Genomic DNA, 17556 nt, shown 5'->3' with positions numbered 1-17556 from the left:
AGCTTGGAGACAGGTCCCCTTAGAGAGTGTGGGGACCAAGTTTGAATGATTGTGGGGGATCATTAAAGCAGAACCCTGGGCTGGGGACCACCCCGAAAGGGAGATCTCGGACCAAGACTCTCAACTGGAGCTGGCAGGATTCAGGGCAGACGGGAGGCAGCGGTTCCCAGCGCCTTCTGGTGCTGAGTCTCTGGACAGTTTGGTTCTCCAGAGCCGTTGGGCAGCCTGCAGCCCAGACTGGAGGCACAGGAGTGGACCTTGGGCCCTTCAGTCCTGGCCCTCCAGGACATGGTGGCACTGGGCCTTCCCACTTGCTGTCCAGCCAGGGGGCATCTTGGCCGTGCTCCGCTTATTCCCCAGGCCCCGGCCTGATGAGTGACGGTCCCAGGGAGACCCTGGAGACATGGCCCCCTGCACAGCCTGCCGTCCCTCAGGTGATGGCCTGGGCCGTACCCAAGGTCCAGGAGCCCTCAGAGTCTTCTGCTGCCCTCACAGGCTGGTGGCCCCCCTCACAGAGAGGACTCACACAGCCAGAGCGACGGGGCCTGGTGCTGGGTGCCCGTCCCCTGCTCTGGAGCTGTGCCCCCGGGTGGCAGATTTCTGTCCCATGTAGGTTAGGGCCAGGGCTTTCTGGGGTGGGACGGGACAGGGGACGGTGCTGACAAGGCCCTGCCTCTGCTTCTGGGATGTCTGTGAGCTTCGGGGCTGCTGGTGGGACTCCTCCGGGCTCCCCAGAGCTCCCTGCACCCCCACATGGCCAGGCAGACCCCGGTCCTCCAGCCCCACCCGCCCACAGCCCAGTCTCTAACCGCCGCCACACTGGCTGCCAGGTCAGTCTCCGGCACCGGGGCTGCGGGGGGCTCATTAGACCTGTCCTCCCCCTGGCTTGGGGGCAGATGCTGGGAGGCCTGTGGGGACCGAGTAGGCACGGCTCTTGGGAGCTGGGGACAGGGCTGTTGGCACTTGTGCTCTCAGGAGACCTGGGGACCTGCCGCAGCTGCCTTCCCCTGGCCTCGGGTGTGGGTGCCTGTGTTGGTCTCTCCTGTTCTCTCGCTGTCCCAACCCGGGGCCAGGCTGCTGCTGGGCCTGGGGTGTCCACGTGGAGTCCTGCTCGGGTGCTGCCCTCCAGGTGCTGTAGGGTCAGGGAGACAAACACGTGTGACAGTGGCGGCCGTGATGTCCTGGCCCCACAGACAGAACGTGCTCCCCGTACCTGCAGTGCTCAGCATGCTCCTCACCACACTCCTGCGGGGCAGGTGGGGACCCCATTTTACAGATGGGGACCCCGAGGCCTCAGAGGTGGGGCAGTTAGCGGGACCCTGGTGCTCGCAGGTGCGGGTGGCCGGCTCTTGACCAGCCTCTGTTTCCCCTTGTGTCCAACGGGGCGCTGGTTCCCGACTGTCAGGCTGTGGCCGGGCAGCGCTGGGGAGGGGAACTGGAGGACAGCCGGACGCCGGGTGGGAGGAAGCTGCTGCCGGCGGCCACCTTCATTTTCATGATGGCGCCTTCCTCACCATTGTCCTGTCAGTGGGGGGTCCCCCCAGCTGGTCAGGGTAGCAGACAGCTGTCTCCCTCTCTGGGACTCCACTTCCCATCTGTGAAATGGGGAGATTGATGGAGTGGCCCAGGGGCCCCTCCAGTCTTCCCAGTGGAGGGACTATCAGAAAGACCCGGGGCCAGAGAGGCCGGGGCCTGACAGAGAGTGACTAGGAGGAAGCGCAGGCCTGCGGGGCTGGGAGAGGGAGGCCACCCTCTTCACGTGGCCTGCCTGGGTTCCTCTTGGGCCACAGGTGGGGGAGGGGGGACGCTTCCTAACCCTGGGGGGCCTGATCCATCCAACCCGGGCCACCAGGGGCCTGGGCCTTGAGTCTGGTTTCCTGGGGGGCAGAGTTCAGTACCTGGGTCCTTGTCCCCACCCTGCTGGTGACCGGATGCCCCCTCTGGTTCTGGCCAGTGCTCAGTGCTCAGTGCTTGGAGGCTCCGCTTGGCTCCTGGCCTCAGGAAGCTCCCACTTAGGTGGGGGAGGGGAGGGGGTGTGAGGGCTTGGCTCTGACTCGTGACTCAGGGGAAGCTCCATGGCCGAGGCGTCTGTGGGATCGGGTCTTGAAGGACGGTTGTCTGTCAATAGGCAGAGGGACTGTGTGCAGAGACGGGGACATCAGGGACATAACTGTGGTTGAAAGCAGTGATCTCCAGGCGGAGGGGGGAGCCACGTGTGGGGAGGGGAAGGCACCCCCTCTGGGTGCAGGGACTGCTCCATGCATTTAACAGACACACACAGGGCACTCACTTCCTGGGGACCTGGCCTGTGCCCCAGGCTGTTCTGTGGCTGAACGGTTGATCCCCACAGGTCCTCCACCTGCCCCGGTGCTCACAAGCTGGGCTCTGAGTCCAATCCAACGCATTTCTTGTCCTACAGGCAGGGTGTTGGTCTATAAAGGGGTCGAGTTACTTTGCCAAATGCCTCATATATAAAAACTCACCTCATTCTCACAGTGGCCTTATGAGGGAGATGCAAGCAATACCTTGATTTTACAGAAGAGGAGACTGAGACACAGAGAGGTGAAGTAACTTGTCCAAGGTCACAGAGCTAGTAAGTGGCAGAGTTGGAATTTGAACCCTAGTAGTTTGGCCCCCGAGTCCTGTGAGTCCTGTTTCGCGCATGAGCGCTGCCCCAGCTCATGTTCCACAAACCGTAGAGCATGGGGCCCAGAGAGGAGGAGTGGAGGGCCAAGCGGCCCTTGCTAGGTACCTGGATTTGTGTGGCTGCTGGGGGCAGGGGGTTACCCAAAGCCCAGAGGCTCTTCACGTCCATGTGGGTCAGTTCTCTGTCCCATTTTCTGTCCGTGTTGGGCATGGGCTGAGGCTAACCCAGGCTGAGGAAAGACCAGAGGACCAGAAATGATTTTAGGAAGGAAGCCTGGAAATGCTTTTGTCCAAGTTCATTGTCCCGAAGTGGAACTGCAGCGGGGGCATAGAGAATGTCTTCTGAGATCCTGTTGTTCAGCCTCTTATTTTACACTTGGAGAAGTTGAAGCGCAGAGAGGTACAGGGAGGTACACGGAGGTACTTGTTGCCCAAGGCAACACAGCATATTGGTGACGGAGCTAGGACTAAGGACTGCATCCCGAGTAGGGCTCCGTCCCCTGTACTGTGCTTCTTCTTTTTACCTATCTCTGTTCTGCCCAGAATGCAGACCTAGGTCCACCTCCTCTTCCAGGAAGCCTTCCTTGACCACCCAGCTGCACGCACGCCCAGTGCTCTGTGCTAAGTCACCTCCCTTCAGTGCACTTCTCCAGCCTCTTCCCTGTTCACCCACGTGGCACCAAGCACCCTCCTGTGCTCTTCCACCTGTGGACTCTTTTCTCCAGTGAACTCTTGTTCTTCCTCCAGTGCCCAGGATAGACGCCCTCTCTTCCCAGCTCCCGAGCCCAGGGGGCCTCTCCTTCTGTCCTACATCCCTCTTCTAGTTCCCAAGCGCTGCTCCTCTTCCACAGGTGAGGAGTCTTGGCCCAGCCCCAGCTCTGTTCCCGGCTTCCTGGCTCCCGGCTCCCGCAGGGCTACACTGTTACCTCCCTGGAGCCCTCGCTGGGATACACTGTTGCTGCCTGCTCCCCTATTACATCATCGCCCTCCCTCCCCAGCAGCCCTGTTTCATTTCCCCAATCCTGACATTGCTACATTGTGTCTTTTCTTTGCATTCACACATCCTCAATCTGTTTTATTTCTAGTTCTCCCTATTGTCACACCTTGTCCCTTCTCCCCAACCCCCTGCCCATGTGATCCCTAAGCCTGGGAGCCGAGGAAAGTGGGGTGTGGCCTCAGGGGACACAGCGGAGGCTGAGGGGCCCAGGGTGTGGATGACCTTCTGGACTTCCACGGCCCAGGAGGGTGGGCGCTCTGGGCTGGCCGGGGTGGGGCTGGGCGGGCAGCTCTCCCTCCTGCCTCCTGCCTCCTGCCCACCTCTTCCCTCCTCTGTCTTTCCCGCAGCTCCTCTCCCTCCTCCTGCTCCCACCCTCCTCCTCCTCCTCCTTTCTCCCTCCTCCTGCTCTCATTCCCTTAGGCCTCTCCGCCCCTCCTTCCCTGGCTGGTTAGAGCCTCTCCCACTCCGGCTGTGACTCAGGGGGGGTCCCCTGGACTGAGGATTGTCCTGGGTGCAGGGGTCTAAGGGGCCAAGGGGGTAGCTGGGGCCAGGCCGGGAGGGACTCACCCTTCTGGCCCAGAACTCCCACCCCCTTCCTCTGGAGTTTTGAGGACAAAAAGCCCCAAGAGTCAGTCCCTGGCCTCACCCTGAGGCAGGTGACTGAGCTCGACCACAGCACGGGGACAGCGCAGCCCCTGCATCCCCTGCTTGTGCTCTGGGAGCTGAGCCTGGCTTGGCCTGATCCTGTTCTTCTATGAGGTGGGAGCGGGGAGGCTTTGGGGGCCATCTCAGGTGCAGACATGGCCCAGAGCGGCCCGGGAGGCTGTGGTCCCAGCGGGGTCATCCTTTCCCACGGTGGTGGTGGTCAGGACTTAGGTGTGGGCCAGGGGCTGCTTTGTGCCTGCAGATGTGTTGCTGGGTCTGTGCTGATGGGTGGGGGTCCAGGTGTCTGTGGCCCCTCCCGACTGCCGTCCTCCTGCTTCCCACTCAGGGCTCACCCCAGCTCTGTGACTGCAGATGGCTGTGGCTGCTGGGAGGGTGGCAGAGGAAGCTGGGAGATACCCTTCCTGCCTTGGGAGGGTCAGCTATCCTTGGAAATGTGTGCGGGCACAGACACACGGACAGGGACACACACTCCTGCAGGTGCTCAGGGGCCACTGCAGAGACTCAGCCCCATGGGCCACATGAGCAGGCCAGACCCACACAGCTGCGCCCGCCCACCCCGGACCACCCCAGGCAGACGCGCGTGGCGCATCAAGACAGGAAGCCCCGAATGTGCTTACACACGTGGTGCGTGAGCGTGCAAGCCTACACGTTGCTAGGGCTCTGAGATATTGGGAGTGCTCGTCCTTAATCCTAGTTCTTAATCCCAGGCCGGAGGGGCAGAGCCCAGGCCAGAGGGGCAGCTGGTCATCTGGCCTCCTTAGGTGATTAAGGCAAGGCGGGGGTGGGGACAGGGGCTCAGAGCTTTGTCTCCTGCCTAACCTCCAGGGATACTCCTTTCCCCCAATTCCCCAAACTCAGCCTTGGGTTCCTGTAAAGATCCAGTTACATGTATTTTACTAAACCCTGGGCGCAGCTGTGCCGGGAGAGAGGAGGAGAGAAGGCTGTGCTGTGTGTCTCTGGAGACAGGGACAGCTGGGGTGGGAGAGGCCAGGTCCCTTCCCTTGACTGCCCCCCCATGAGGACCCAGTTGGAATTCTCAGCAGGGGGCCTCCGGGGTACTCTGATCTCGGAGAGGCCTGTTTCTTGCTGGAACATTCCTGATGAAGTGGGAGATGTCGAATTCAGGTCCCTGAGCAGAGAGGTGTTCACCAGGGACAAGGCTGGAATGGGGACGCTTCTGAGTGGAGGTGAAGCCTGAGCTGAGCACTGAAGGGGTCGTGCATGAGCTGGCCGACCCATTATGGGGGTGCAGCTGGCATCTTCTAGGCGGGGACCAGGGCCGCTGATGGCCGTGCTGTTGTGAGGTGCGGTGAGGATGCTCCTGGTGGGAGGGCTCCGAGGCCACTGTCCCCTGCATGCTGGGGCCGGGGCACATCCCACCCCCAGGGCACTGTGGGCCGCACCAGGCTGTGTGGGTGGCGCCCCTTCCTTCCCGTGTTGGGAGGGACGTGTCTCAGGGAAGGCTGCCTGCCTCCTGGGTGGCCTTGGGCAGGTAACTGTTCCTGTCCCCTGAGCCTGCACTGTCCTCTGTAAATGGGCCACTTGCCATTGTGCTGTAGGGAATGGCAGGGACTCAGGGTTCCGTGGCGGAGGAGCGGGCAGAGGTCAGGAGAGGCCTCTGTGGCCAACGAGGTAGAAGTCACTCGTCCTGTTCTTGCCTGGAACTTGGAGAAGCCCTGTCCCAGCCACCCCCCTGGCCGATGTCCAGCTTTGGACCCGTCTTTTCTAGCTGGGGTCCTTCTCTCGTGAGTTTTGTCTTCTGCCAGGCTCTGGCTCCCTGAGACCCTCTGGGACTCGTTCATTCATCTCCGGGGGCCTGGGCCTGGGGGGCAGCTCCCTGTGGGGAAGGGGGTCAAGCTGGTGTTATGGAAGGTCAGGGGCAGAAGCCGGGTCTTCTGGCCTTGCGGGGGGAGGACTTTCCCATGGCCTTGTCCCTGGACTGTGGGATGGTGAGGGCCAGGACACTCAGGGTCTCCTCCACCCCATCCCTGGGTCGGAGGGGCAGGGGGTCCTGTGAGTTGTTGGCCTCCCCTCTTCCGGATCCTGCGAGGCCTCTACCCTGCACCTGTGAGGTTCAGTGCGGAGGCCTCCCCCGTCGGAACAGTGAGACAGGAGAAGATGAGAAGGGCCAGGGAGGGGGGGTCCCTGTGGCGGGGGCTGGGCCCGAGGACCCGGGAGCTTTAGGCTTTCTACCGAGTCCAGTCCACAGGGCCGGCAGGGTGGGGGGAGTGCCCAGCCCTAGCCCCAGGACAGACGCCTCTGTGCAGAGGAGAGAGAGTGGAAACCAGCCTGGGGCTTGGCGGCTGCCAGCTGGCTGGGTGGAGGTGGTGCCCGGGAGCCAAGTGGAGGGGGGGCTGGAGCCCTGGCAGGGGACTGTCCTCTGGGCTACCCCAGACAGCCAGGGACAGGACAGGGGAACCTGGTTCAGCTTCACCGCTGTCTTGTTAGGGTCGCATCCTCACGTGCCGCGGAGGGCGGCCGGGCCAGCCATAGGTATCCCAGACCACGGCGGGCGCAGCCGGGGAGCTGAGGTCTGGGGCCGAGGCGACGGCCCGCCAGCGTCCGGACTGGCCTCCCTCCTCCAAGTCCCTCTCGAGACTCTGGGCCAAGCCTGTCCCCTCCCAGCGGCCACCCCTGACAACATGGCCTTTAAAAAGCTCAGAGGAGACCTGGGCCTCTCCCACCTGCGAGCCGTGGAGTGGCATTTGCTCGTCCAGAAGTGGGTGTCATGGAGCCTTCTCCCAGGACTTGGTCGGGGGAGACTCCAGTAGAGAACAAGGACAGGTCAAGGGTGTCATCCGGATGAGGAGCGCTGGGCTTCTCTGCAGGATCTGCCTCTGAGTCTGGGCTCTGCTGTGTGACCCTGGGCAAGTTTCTCCCTCTCTCTGAGCCCCAGTCTCACATGTCTTCCTTTCTAAACCACAGCTTAACTGGGGTTCGACTCACGTGCCATAATGTGTGGACGGTGGTCCCCTGGCCACGCTTTCACTTCCCACAGTTGTCGTTACAGTCGATTGTGGTTTCAAAGAGTCAATGGAAAATCCCAGAAATAAACAATTCATGAATTTTAAATAAAGGCTCCCCGTTCTGCGTAGCGTGGTCAAACCTCGAGCCGTCCTGTTCTGTCCTCCTGGGATGGGACCCGCCTGGCTGCCTGCACCGCCTGCCCCGTCGTTGGGCAGCGTTGGCCGTTTTTGGTAGCCCAGTGCTTGTGTTCAGGTGACCCTTATCGTACTGAATAGTGGCTCCAAAGTGCAGGAGTAGTGACACCGAGGAGGCCCGGGCATTAACACGGAGGGTCAGAGGAACTCTGGTACCACGTGGCAGCACAGCAGAACCCAGGAAGAGCGCGCAGGGTGTGCAGGGTGCCGCGCTCTGAGGCGTCCACATCCACGGGGGGTGGGGGGTAGGATTTATTCCCTGTGGCTGGGGGCTGTGGTGCTGTGATTGACAGAGATGTGCAACCATCCCCGACTTCAGGATGTTCTTGTCACCCTGTAAGGAAACCTATGTCCCTAGCAGTGGCCTCCTGTTCCCTAAGTGTCCTAGAGAGCCACTCATCCCCTCTGCCTCTGTGATCAGCCTATCCCGGAAAGTTCATCTGAGTAGCACCATACAACATGTGGCCTTTTGTGACTCAATTCTCTCCCTTAGCAGAGTGCTTTCCAGGTTGACTCAAACCCAGCTCGGATCCGCACTTCACTGTTACTCATGTCACTGTTTTGCTGACCGATACCCACGGCGGGTGGGGACGTACCGTGTTTGATTCATCCATTCGTCAGTGGATAGGCGTTCGGTTACTTTAGACTTTGTGGCTATTATGGATAATGTTGCTTTTTTTTTTTTCTCTTTTTGGAACGTGGACATGTGTTTTCATTTTCCTGGAGTGTATACCATAGGAGTAGGATTTCTGAGTCATATGGGAACTCTCTGTTGAACGTTCTGAAGGAGCGCCAGCCTGTTCTGTAACGCGGCTGTCCCACTTCGCGTTCCCACCGGTGGGAGCGAGGGTTCTGGTTTCTCCAGAGCCCCGCCAGCCAGCTCGTGGGTATCTGGAGTTTGGATCGCACTCATCCTTGGAGCCGCTCATCCGTGGGTATTTATGGAACCTTGACTTTCAACCAGGCGGATTGCTCACTGCAACACTGGGAAGGGAGTCCCTCCCTCCAGGAGTCCTTGGGAGAACAGCCTCGATGCGGCACCGCGTCGGGCCTGGTGCATAGTAGGTGCTCAGCAGCAGGCGGAAAAGATTGTCAAGGGGCGAAGCTGGGGTGGCAGGAATCATGCCCCGCCCCCACAGAGGGCAGGAGGAAGGAGAGCGCATGCTGACCACCTGCTGTGTGCGAACTGGAGCTCTGTCCTCGGGACCCCTGGTCTGCTCCAGGGTCCTGGGTAGGCACCGAGGCACTGAGCGCAGGCCGGGCAGCTTGCCTGTGGTCACCAGCCAAGAAGCAGCCGGGCCTTGTCCGTAGCACCTCACTTAGCCTTTGAGGTCAGCGCCGTTATGCTCACTTAGCAGGTAAAGAAACGGAGGCTCCAGGGTAGACCTCCTTGCCCAGAGCTCATGGCTGCCGAAGGCCAGCGCTGGGACTCAAGCCGCCTAGCTTTAGTGTCCCCGCTCATTTTGAGGCTCACCTGCCTCCCAGGACTTAGGAGATGCGGTGAAGGCTTGGCCACCAGCCTGTGCCCTCCCTTCCTGAGCCCACCCCTGGCCCAGTCAGACCCTCCTCTGGGGCTGGAAGTGGCCCTGGGTCAGCCCATCAGGTCCCCAGGTTGGCAAGGTCCCTGGAGCCCCCTCACCTGGCTTCAGGTGGTCCTCGAGGTCTGACGAAGACCCTTTGACCCTTAGTCCTGTCCTGGGGGTTTGGCGACCACAGGTGGCACTTGGGTCCCTGTCCAGTCTCCCGGCCCCTCCCCTCCTGCCTTGCGCCCACTTCCTGGTGCCATCCTGGTCTCCGTCCAGGTTCACTGGGCTCCAGCAGGTCCCTGGCCTGAGTTTGTGGAGCACAGAGGCCATCTCACCCTCTCCTGGGAAGATGGACGAGGGACAGTGTGAGGCTGGCCCTTCGCAGGTGTCGGCCGCGCTGCTCCCCTCGCGGCCCAGGCTGGCTGAAGGGGGCAGAGTTGGCAGCCCCCCCCCCCCAGTCCCCGGATCTGCATTTTTTTCACATAATCCACAGAGGCGTTTTGTGACACGACATACCAGAGTCAGTCTCAATTCCTCTCCCCCTCCTGGCCCACCTAGAGTCCCCCTGGCTGGATTGGGGGGATCAGAGACCACTCTTGTCTGACCCCCTGGTTTGTGCCCTGGAAGACCAAGGCTCAGTGAAGGGCTCGCAGGGTGGCCCCGGCTCTCAGGGTGGCCAGGGCAGGAGGCAGGCCATGTGGGTCTGCGGGTGACCTCGTCCGCCGTGTTCACTGAGCAAACACAGGGAGACCAACTGTGCTTCAGGAATGTCCTGGGTACAGAGAGGTGACCTCACAGGCCCGTCGCTGCCCCTGGGGAACTGGTGGTGGCCATTATAAACCAGGAGACAAATAAACACAGGCTTCCCGGGCAGCTGACCTGTGTGGGCCGTCGCGGGGTGTCTGGTGGCCAGGAAGGCGAGCTTTGAGTAGGGCACTGGCGTGTCCAGCACCTGACTGCCTATCGCAGCTGACACCTTCAGCACCAGGGACCATAACCCCCGTTTTGTGGGAGGGCAAAAGGAGGTGGGGGCGACAGCCCCCTGTGGAAGGAGGAAGCCGCCCTGGATGTCCGCAGGCTCCTGGGCACTGGGCCTGCAGGCCTCTGGGCCTCGGGTGGTGGCCCCTGCCCCTTCTGTTGGCAAGTTGGTTGTGCAGCCTGGAGACCCCATGCCCAAAGCACCTGCAATGAGCCACAGGGCAGTGGGTGGGGCTGCTCACCTGAACTGGCTACCTGCCTCACAGGTGGCCTTGTCCTCCACTTCTACATGTCCACTTTGTCTGTTTCTGTGCAGGGCACTGGGTGCGTGGGTGGGTGGTCTCTGCCAATCGCCCCGCTCTCCGGGAGCTTTCTGGTGGGAGGGAGGGACCGCTGGGGGCTGGAGGTAGGCGTGCTGTGCAGTACAGAGAGCATGGCCCTTGGGGTCAGCTCATCCTAGATTGAAATCCTGGCCCCATTGCTCTGCAACTTCAGGTCAGTAGCTTTACCTCTCTGAACTTTGCTTTAACCATCTGAGACATTCAGACCGTCGTCCCCACCAGGAAGGCGTTTGTGAAGGAAAATGAGACGGTGTGCCTAGGAAGAGCCTGGCCCGTGGCGAGCGCCCCTCTGAGACCCAGGCACCCTCCAGGAAATGCCCGTGGGCAGAGTCACATCAGGAGCCGGGACTCACCCGCTCCCGCGTTCTTGGGGCTTCGGGAGCTCCTTGGCCACAGAGTTTGGCTGCGGTTCAGATCCTGCTGTGCCCCTGGTGGAGGCTCACAGCCTCCGTTTCCTCGTCGTAATGGGCCAGCAGCCTCGGCTTCAGGGAAGCTGAGTGGGCTCAGTGTGATCTAGGGGCCCAGGGGGTGACGAATGTGGCCAGCAGCCCCATCCCTTGGTGACGGACAACCTGGTGGAGCTACAGAGTCCCCAAGAGAGAACTTCCGTGTTTGGGCCTGGACGGTGGCTGCAGTGTGTGACCCCAGGTGGCCCCCCCAGGAGGCTGGGTCAGCTGACTGAGCACATGGCCTGTCCCGCAGGTGTGGGGCCCAGAGAGCCTGGGAGAGTGCTCGGCATACAGTAGGCGCCCACTAAATACTGGCCATGCTGATTAACTGGTTGTGTCGGTGTTGATGGGAAAGGGTTGGGGGGGCAGCGCTGATCCCACAAATGGCTTCACGCGGGAGGAGGGCGGGAGGTGGCAGCTGGGAGCTGAGGGGCGGTGGGGGCGGGGGCTGGGAGGGACCTCCGTGGGGTGGTCCTCCTCACGGGCACGAGCTTGGGGACCGGGTGAAGGAGCAGTGTGTCCGGGTGGCCCAGAGGGTGAGGAGAGAGGGCAGGTGGTGGGACAGTGACGGGAGCTCCGGGTGGGTGGAGAGGGGCGTGGCATTCCCGGGGCTGGCTGCCACCCTCCGTCCAGGCGCAGGAGGCTGGGGCAGGAGGCTGGGGCAGGAGGACAGCGGCTCCCGGCACTGGGCTGGGGCGTCGGAGGGAGCCCCGCCGGCTGCCTGCCCTCGGGCTGGTGTCCTCTGCCGCCCGCGTCCCTCTCGGTCTCCTCTGGAGCCGCCTGGTGGGGTTTCCGCAGAGGGAGGGGCCGAGGGTGGTCAGAGCGAGACTGTGCCCAGGGAGGCCACCTCCAGGGTGGACAGCGCCCGGAACCTACAGAAGGGTCCTGAGAACAGACGAAAGGCGCCCGTGGCCCCAGCCCCAGCCCCAGCCAGCGCGAGCTGCGGGCCCTTCCTGTCGCCCCACGTTTAGGGATGGCTCTGGTGGGGAGCTCCGCCTGGGTCCTGTGACCCACTTTTTGATCTTCATGATGACGGTACTAACAGCCAGCGCTCACTGAGCGGCCAGGTGTGCGGAGGCCGGCCTCCTTCAGGGGTGCTCTAGCTCTCAGGTGGGCCAGGTGGGCGCATCACCTCTGCTCTAGGGGAAGAGCAGGCCGGGGGATTAGCTGAGCAGCAGGGCCACCGGGAGAAAGACAGTCGGGGGATCTGCCAGCTGCCTGTGCCACAGCGCTCCTGAGAGCCAGCCTGCGCCTTTCCAAAGCCACAAACTTAAATAGCCTTTGGGGAAAAAGAACAAACAGGCGTCTGTGGTGCATTCAGGCCTTCCAAGTGACCTAATTAGTGTGGATTTGTGAAAACACAAACTGTTGATGGCTGTATACTATTCCATGTTGTGGTTGTGCCTGGCTTACTTAACTAGTCCCCTATTGTTGGATATGTAGGTGGTTACCATTTTTACTCTCTGAGAAATAACATTGCCCTGGGCCTCCGTGGCCCGAGGCCTGAATTCTAGCCAGCCCAGAGCATCAGAATCCAGAGAGGCCCTTACTTAGATGCCCAGGCTTGGCTTTTCTCATCTGGCCCTGTCTGTGCCTCACGAGGCTGAGCCAGAGATGTCCGCCTCCTGCTGGGCCCAGGGCAGGTGTGGACAGGCCGGGTGGTGGCCATGCAGGGGCGGTGGGCCTGCAGGGTGGGTGCTGGGGAGGGTGATCTGGGGAGGGGTGGGCCTGTCAGGGGCAGGGAAGGCCCTGCCAGTTTCCTGTACCCAGAAGTGATGGACCCAGGGGTGTCCCCTGCCCCCGGGGATGAGGGAGCCGTGGGGACTCAGCAGGGCCCTCTGCGCCCCCGCTGCGCCCTCCCCAGCAGGTGCAGTCTCGGTGCCCACATCCCAGCCGCGAGCGCCTGTGGGGGTGCGGGCTCCCGGCCAGGGCAGCTGTGGACGGCGGGGATGGGGGCGTCCTGTCCAGGTCCAGGCTGCCCATTGTGTGGCCCCTTGGCTGTCCTGCTGCCCGGAGCCTGGCCCTGGCCCACATTCCTGTGGTGGCGCTCCGCGTCTCCGGGGTGGAGCTGGTGAGCGTGAGGGGCACTGAGTTCTCACAGGACCCAGGGCCTTCTGGGGACGGCGCCTGCAGGGGTGCCGGGGGCCCTGCTCCCAGGAGCTGGCCGTCACCTGCGTGTCCCTGGGGGAGCCTCTTTGCCTCTCTGAGCTGCTTGGCAGGCTGAGTGCCTGCCACCCGCCCCTGGCCCGGGCTGAGCCGCCAGGCTTTCCCGGCTCTGCCCCTCCGTCTGCTGGGGGGGGAGTTGACCTCAGCCACCTCTCAGGCCTCGTTGAGCCTTAAGCTGCCATCCAACCGGGGGACCATGTGCCATGCATTGCCAGCCAAAGGTTACCGAGCGCCAACTGTGTGCTAGGCAGTGTGTGCTTTTGGTACAGTATCTCACTTGATTCTCGCAAACAGTTCCACGAGATGCAAATGATTATTGTCCCTGTTTAGCCAAACAAAAGCTCAGAGAGGTTAAGCAACTTGCCTCAGATCACCCAGCAAGAAAGCAGAGCTGAACTTGGACCCAGGGCTGCCTGAACCTAAAGCTGACCTGCCAGCCCTTGCTCGCGTCGCCTCTAGTCATCAGGAGAGGGGAGGCCACGTCTGGCTAATTAGGGGAAGGCAGCTCGGGCAGAACTAATTACACTTGATTTTGTTCTTAGCTTTTGCGGCATGATTAGCGTGGCACAGGGGTGCTGGGCTCCGGGCCCCCTGCCAGCTGACCTAATTTGTATGTCTGTTTCTATAACTCACCCTCTCTCCCCCCTCGTCCAGCCTCTCTCTCCCTCTTTCTCCACTCTCCCCTCTGTGTGGCCTTGGCAATGCCACTCAACCTCTCTGGGCCTGAGGAATCTCATGTGCATCTATTTCTGTCTGGGGAAGCTGAGGCTTCTGGAGGCCGAGTCTGGGACCGCCGCTCCCCGACTGCTCAGGCCCAGCTGCCTCCTCCTGGTTTCCCCTCGGCCTTTCTTACTGCTCCTTGGCCTGCTGGGCTGGAGGGCTGGAGGGCAGGGTCCTGCGGGTGGGGAGCCCCAGCCTCCTGAGTGACCTCCTGCAGTCCTCTCGGCCTCTCCGGGAGCCGCCTCCTCCTTATCACCCCATTTCACAGGCGGCAGCACGAGGCGCCAGGGATTGGGCGGCCCTGCCGGCCCCTGCTGGCCGAGCCGGGAGGCCATGCTGCACTCTGCTCCGGCTGCTGTCCCCAGAAGGCTCGAGGCTGTCGGGCCTCAGGGACCCCAGGCATCTGGAGCCGGCTGCGGGGGCCTGGGGACTGAGGCCGTGAGTGCGAGGAAGCGGGGCGGCTGGCCAGGGCCCCCAGCCCAGCCCTGGTGGGTGGTCCCGGGAGACGACACCTCCTTGCTGGGCCCTGGGGACCCAGCAGCCTCCCCAGCTGCTCTGAATCTCTGTGGACAGGTCTGGGGGCGGAGGGTGTGGACAGGGGGTCTGCTGGGCACTGCTGGGCCTGGTCCCTCCGGGAGGGGAGCCCGAGGGCCTCTGGGGCGAGCTGTGGGGTGGTTCCAGGTGGGTGCTGCCTGAGGCTTGAGGAGACACGTGGGGGTGTCAGTCTCAGGAGGGACGCCACGTCCGGGCTGCTGCAGGGAGTGGGCGCCTGTGTGCGCCCAGGAGAGTGTGCGAGTGCAGGCCGGGCGCAGGGTGCGGAGGGCCTGGGGCACGGGAGCCTGGGCTTCCCTGGGCAAGTGCCCCTTTGGAGACACTTAGGCGCGTGTGGGCAGCGTGTGGTGGGACGCAGGTGGCTGCTAGCGTGGCTGTGGGGGACGTGGCTGACCAGCAGTGGGTCCTAGTTGGCACCCGAGTCCAGCAGTGCGCTGGCTGGGCGCCCTTAGCTGCGGTGGGCAGGGGTCTCCTGGGCCCGGGGCCTCAGACCCCAGCCGCTGCACAGAGGAGCTTCCGCCAGCTGTCCCGCTCCCTGGTGTTGGCGGTGGCGGCAGGAGGAAGTGGGGCTTCCCTGGGCGCGGGGTGTGCGTGTGGTGGGGGAGGGGGAGAGGAGCTTAGGTGTGAGTTGTAGGGTTTGGTGGAGTCGGGGCGGCGTGTGGTCAGGAGCTCGCATGCGCCTGGGGTGGGTCAGCGTGGGCCCTGGGAGTGGGTGTGGGTCACGAGTCCTTGCTGAGGCTGCGGGGGGCCTTGTGGGTGTGCGGGTGCAGCCAGGGCTGTGAGAGACGGACAGGTGCCTGCAGGGTGGGGCTGGGTCACCCACAGGCCTAGGGGTGCACAGGTGGGTGGCAGTGGTGCTCTCGATTGGTGCGTGTGCGTGTGGCTTGTGGTGTGGGCATGAGGGTGTGGGGCCCCTGTCTACCTGCTGCTGTGTGTGGGGAGGTGTGGGGGTGTATGGAGGGGTGTGGGTGTGTGGGGGGTGTGTGGAGGGGTGTGGGGGTGTGTGGGTGTGTGTGGGGGGGTGTGGAGGAGTGTGGGGGTGTGTGGGGGGTGGGGGGTGGGGGTGTGTGTGTGGGGGTGTGGGGGGGTGTGGAGGGGCGTGGGGGTGTGGGGGGGGGTGGGGGGTGTGGGGCTGTGTGTGTGGAGGTGTGGGGGGGTGTGTGGGTGTGTGTGGGGGGGTGTGGGCGCCTCCTGTCGGGCACAGCAGGTGAGTTTACCTGGGGAGGCAGGGAGAGTCCCCGGGGGTCCTGGGACATTTGGATTCGGTTCTTCTTTAAGGGAATAGCATGGGCCCTTATGCTCATTATGCATGAAATTATGCAAATGCAGAGGTCGTTTAGGGGTCAAGGGCTGTTTGTCACCCTTCTCCACCGGCACTTTGACTTCTAAGGATTTCCCTGGCTGTTCCCTGCCCCCTCCTCTCTGTCCCCCACCCCCTGGAGCAGGAGGCAGCTGCCCTTGGGTTCCTGGAGGCCCCGCCCCCCTAGGTCCCCGGTGACCTGGCTAAGTCCAACCCCCCGCCCCCCACCCCAGGGTCAGTGGTGCTGGCCACTTCCCCACCCCGGGGGCTGGGCTGTCTGGTATTGGGGGAGAACGCTGTCTTGCCTGCGGTTTGGAAAGTCACCAGGTCGCCCCTTCCCGGTCCCTCTGATCACTGTGAGGCTAAATTAAGATGTGAGAGAATTCTCTCCGTCCCCTCCACTCGTGCCTCTCTCCCTCTCGCCCTAGCCTGCCCTCTGTCCCTTTCTCTGCTCCTGCCCCCCTCCGTCCTCTGCCTTTCGGTCCCTGCCGCCCCTCCCCCTCCCCGCCGTCCTCTGTTCCCGTGTGCTCTCCCCCATCTCTGTGGGGAGCTGGAGCTGCGGGTCCTTAGCGTGGAGGAGATGGTCGTCATGGTAACAGTTGTCATGTCGATGGCTACTGAGCGAGGGATGAATAGTATCTAGGTGAGAGCTACCTGAGTGGAGGCGATGGATTCGCAGGAGGCTTGAGGCTTGTGTGAGCCTCAGAACTAACTGTGTGGCACCCCCGCCCCGCCCCGTCTCCCTGTGCCCGAGCCTGTGTGCACCCAAGGGCCCGCGGCCACTCTGCGTTTCCGTGGCTGCCTTTAGGTGAGTGTGTGTCAGGCTGTGTCAGGCCGTCTCCCTGTGGCTCTGCGGTGTCATTTCCAGGGTCTGTGTGGCTCTGGAAGGTGTCTGGGGGGTGTCTTTGTCCTGCAGGTTTCTGGAGACCTGGTGTGTGGCACTGGTCACTGAGGAATCTCGGGGACTCCCCGTCTGGGCTCCCACCTTTACTCCCATCGTAGGATCCCTCCTCCCAGACCTCTTAGAATCCCTCCTCGGGGCTGGGGATGTGGCTCAAGCGGTAGCGCACTCGCCTGGCATGCGTGCGGCCCAGGTTCCATCCTCAGCTCCACATACCAACAAAGATGTTGTGTCCGCTGAAAACTAAAAAATAAATATTAAAAATATTCTCCTCCAGCTCATGGCCTCCCGGTCACTCCCTGGCCTGCCTGGAAGGATGGACAGAGAGTGGGGACTGCCCTGTCTGGGAGTAGGAGCCTGAGTCCTGTCCCTGCTCATTCCCCGTTCTGCATGTGACTTCAGGCTGAACTGCAGGGACAGGAGCAGTCTCCACAGGACTCCCGCGTGTGGAGCTGGAGGTGGGGGCCTGCTGGCTCCGTCAGCCTGGGTCTGGGGATTTGTTCCTCTGGGCAGAAGTGGGAGCTGGCTGCTCTGGGCTCCTGGAATCTCTACAAAGGGGGAAGACCAGCAATTAGTCACGGGAGCAATTACACTAATTGTCCCACTCCATGACTCACTGGTAGAAAGTAAATACTGATTAATTCATTACCTCGAGATGCGTCGGGGTGTGCGTGGTGAGGGGCATCTCCTGGCTCCCTGCCTGGCCGGGCTCGGTGGGGCTCTGGTGCAGGTGGTCCAGTCCGGGGTGGGAAGCCAGGATGGAGAGCCTCCCCGGGCTCCGCGTGCCCTGCAGGGCCGTGTGGTGCCAGGCCCGGCCCCTCCTGCCCACACACCTTCATGGCTCCCACTGCCAGCCAGACATTGCAGGTGCACAGGCACTGCCTGAGGGCCACCGGCCCTGGGCTCAGCTTTCACCATATTTTGATGTGCGATCGGGATAAAAAATCACTGATTTCTAAGAGAAAGTTGCCCATCAGGCACTAGAGACCTTGGAGGCTGGGCATCCACTGTCTTTCCAGCCTCAGCTCCAGCCCCAACCTGCCCTTCCCCTGCCCAGTGAACCCGTCACCGCTTCTGACTCCAATTCCATCCTTATCAAATGTGTCCTGAAACCCTCTCGGGCCAGGCCCCTTGCCAAAACAGACAGCACATG

At 62.5% G+C, this 17556-nt stretch overlaps 1 protein-coding gene across 2 annotated transcripts in view; it reads left to right on the top strand.

Annotated features, from left to right (window-relative positions):
• The window catches only part of Sdc3 (syndecan 3), a 33504-nt gene that overhangs the window by 5585 nt on the left and 10363 nt on the right, over positions 1-17556 (top strand). Inside the window, exon 1 of one of the 2 annotated variants that reach the window (XM_005317713.5) lies at positions 14069-14088. The exons of the other annotated variant lie outside the window; for it this stretch is intronic. The gene's annotated coding sequence lies outside the window, so the exon portion shown is untranslated. Of the gene's footprint in view, positions 1-14068; positions 14089-17556 lie in introns of those variants that run through there. 2 annotated transcript variants of the gene reach the window in all.

The sequence above is a fragment of the Ictidomys tridecemlineatus genome, chromosome 11, assembly GCF_052094955.1.
Source record: "Ictidomys tridecemlineatus isolate mIctTri1 chromosome 11, mIctTri1.hap1, whole genome shotgun sequence".
Taxonomy (NCBI): domain Eukaryota; kingdom Metazoa; phylum Chordata; class Mammalia; order Rodentia; family Sciuridae; genus Ictidomys; species Ictidomys tridecemlineatus.
Note: the sequence above shows the minus strand (reverse complement) of the source record. Positions and strands in the feature narration are given on the sequence as shown.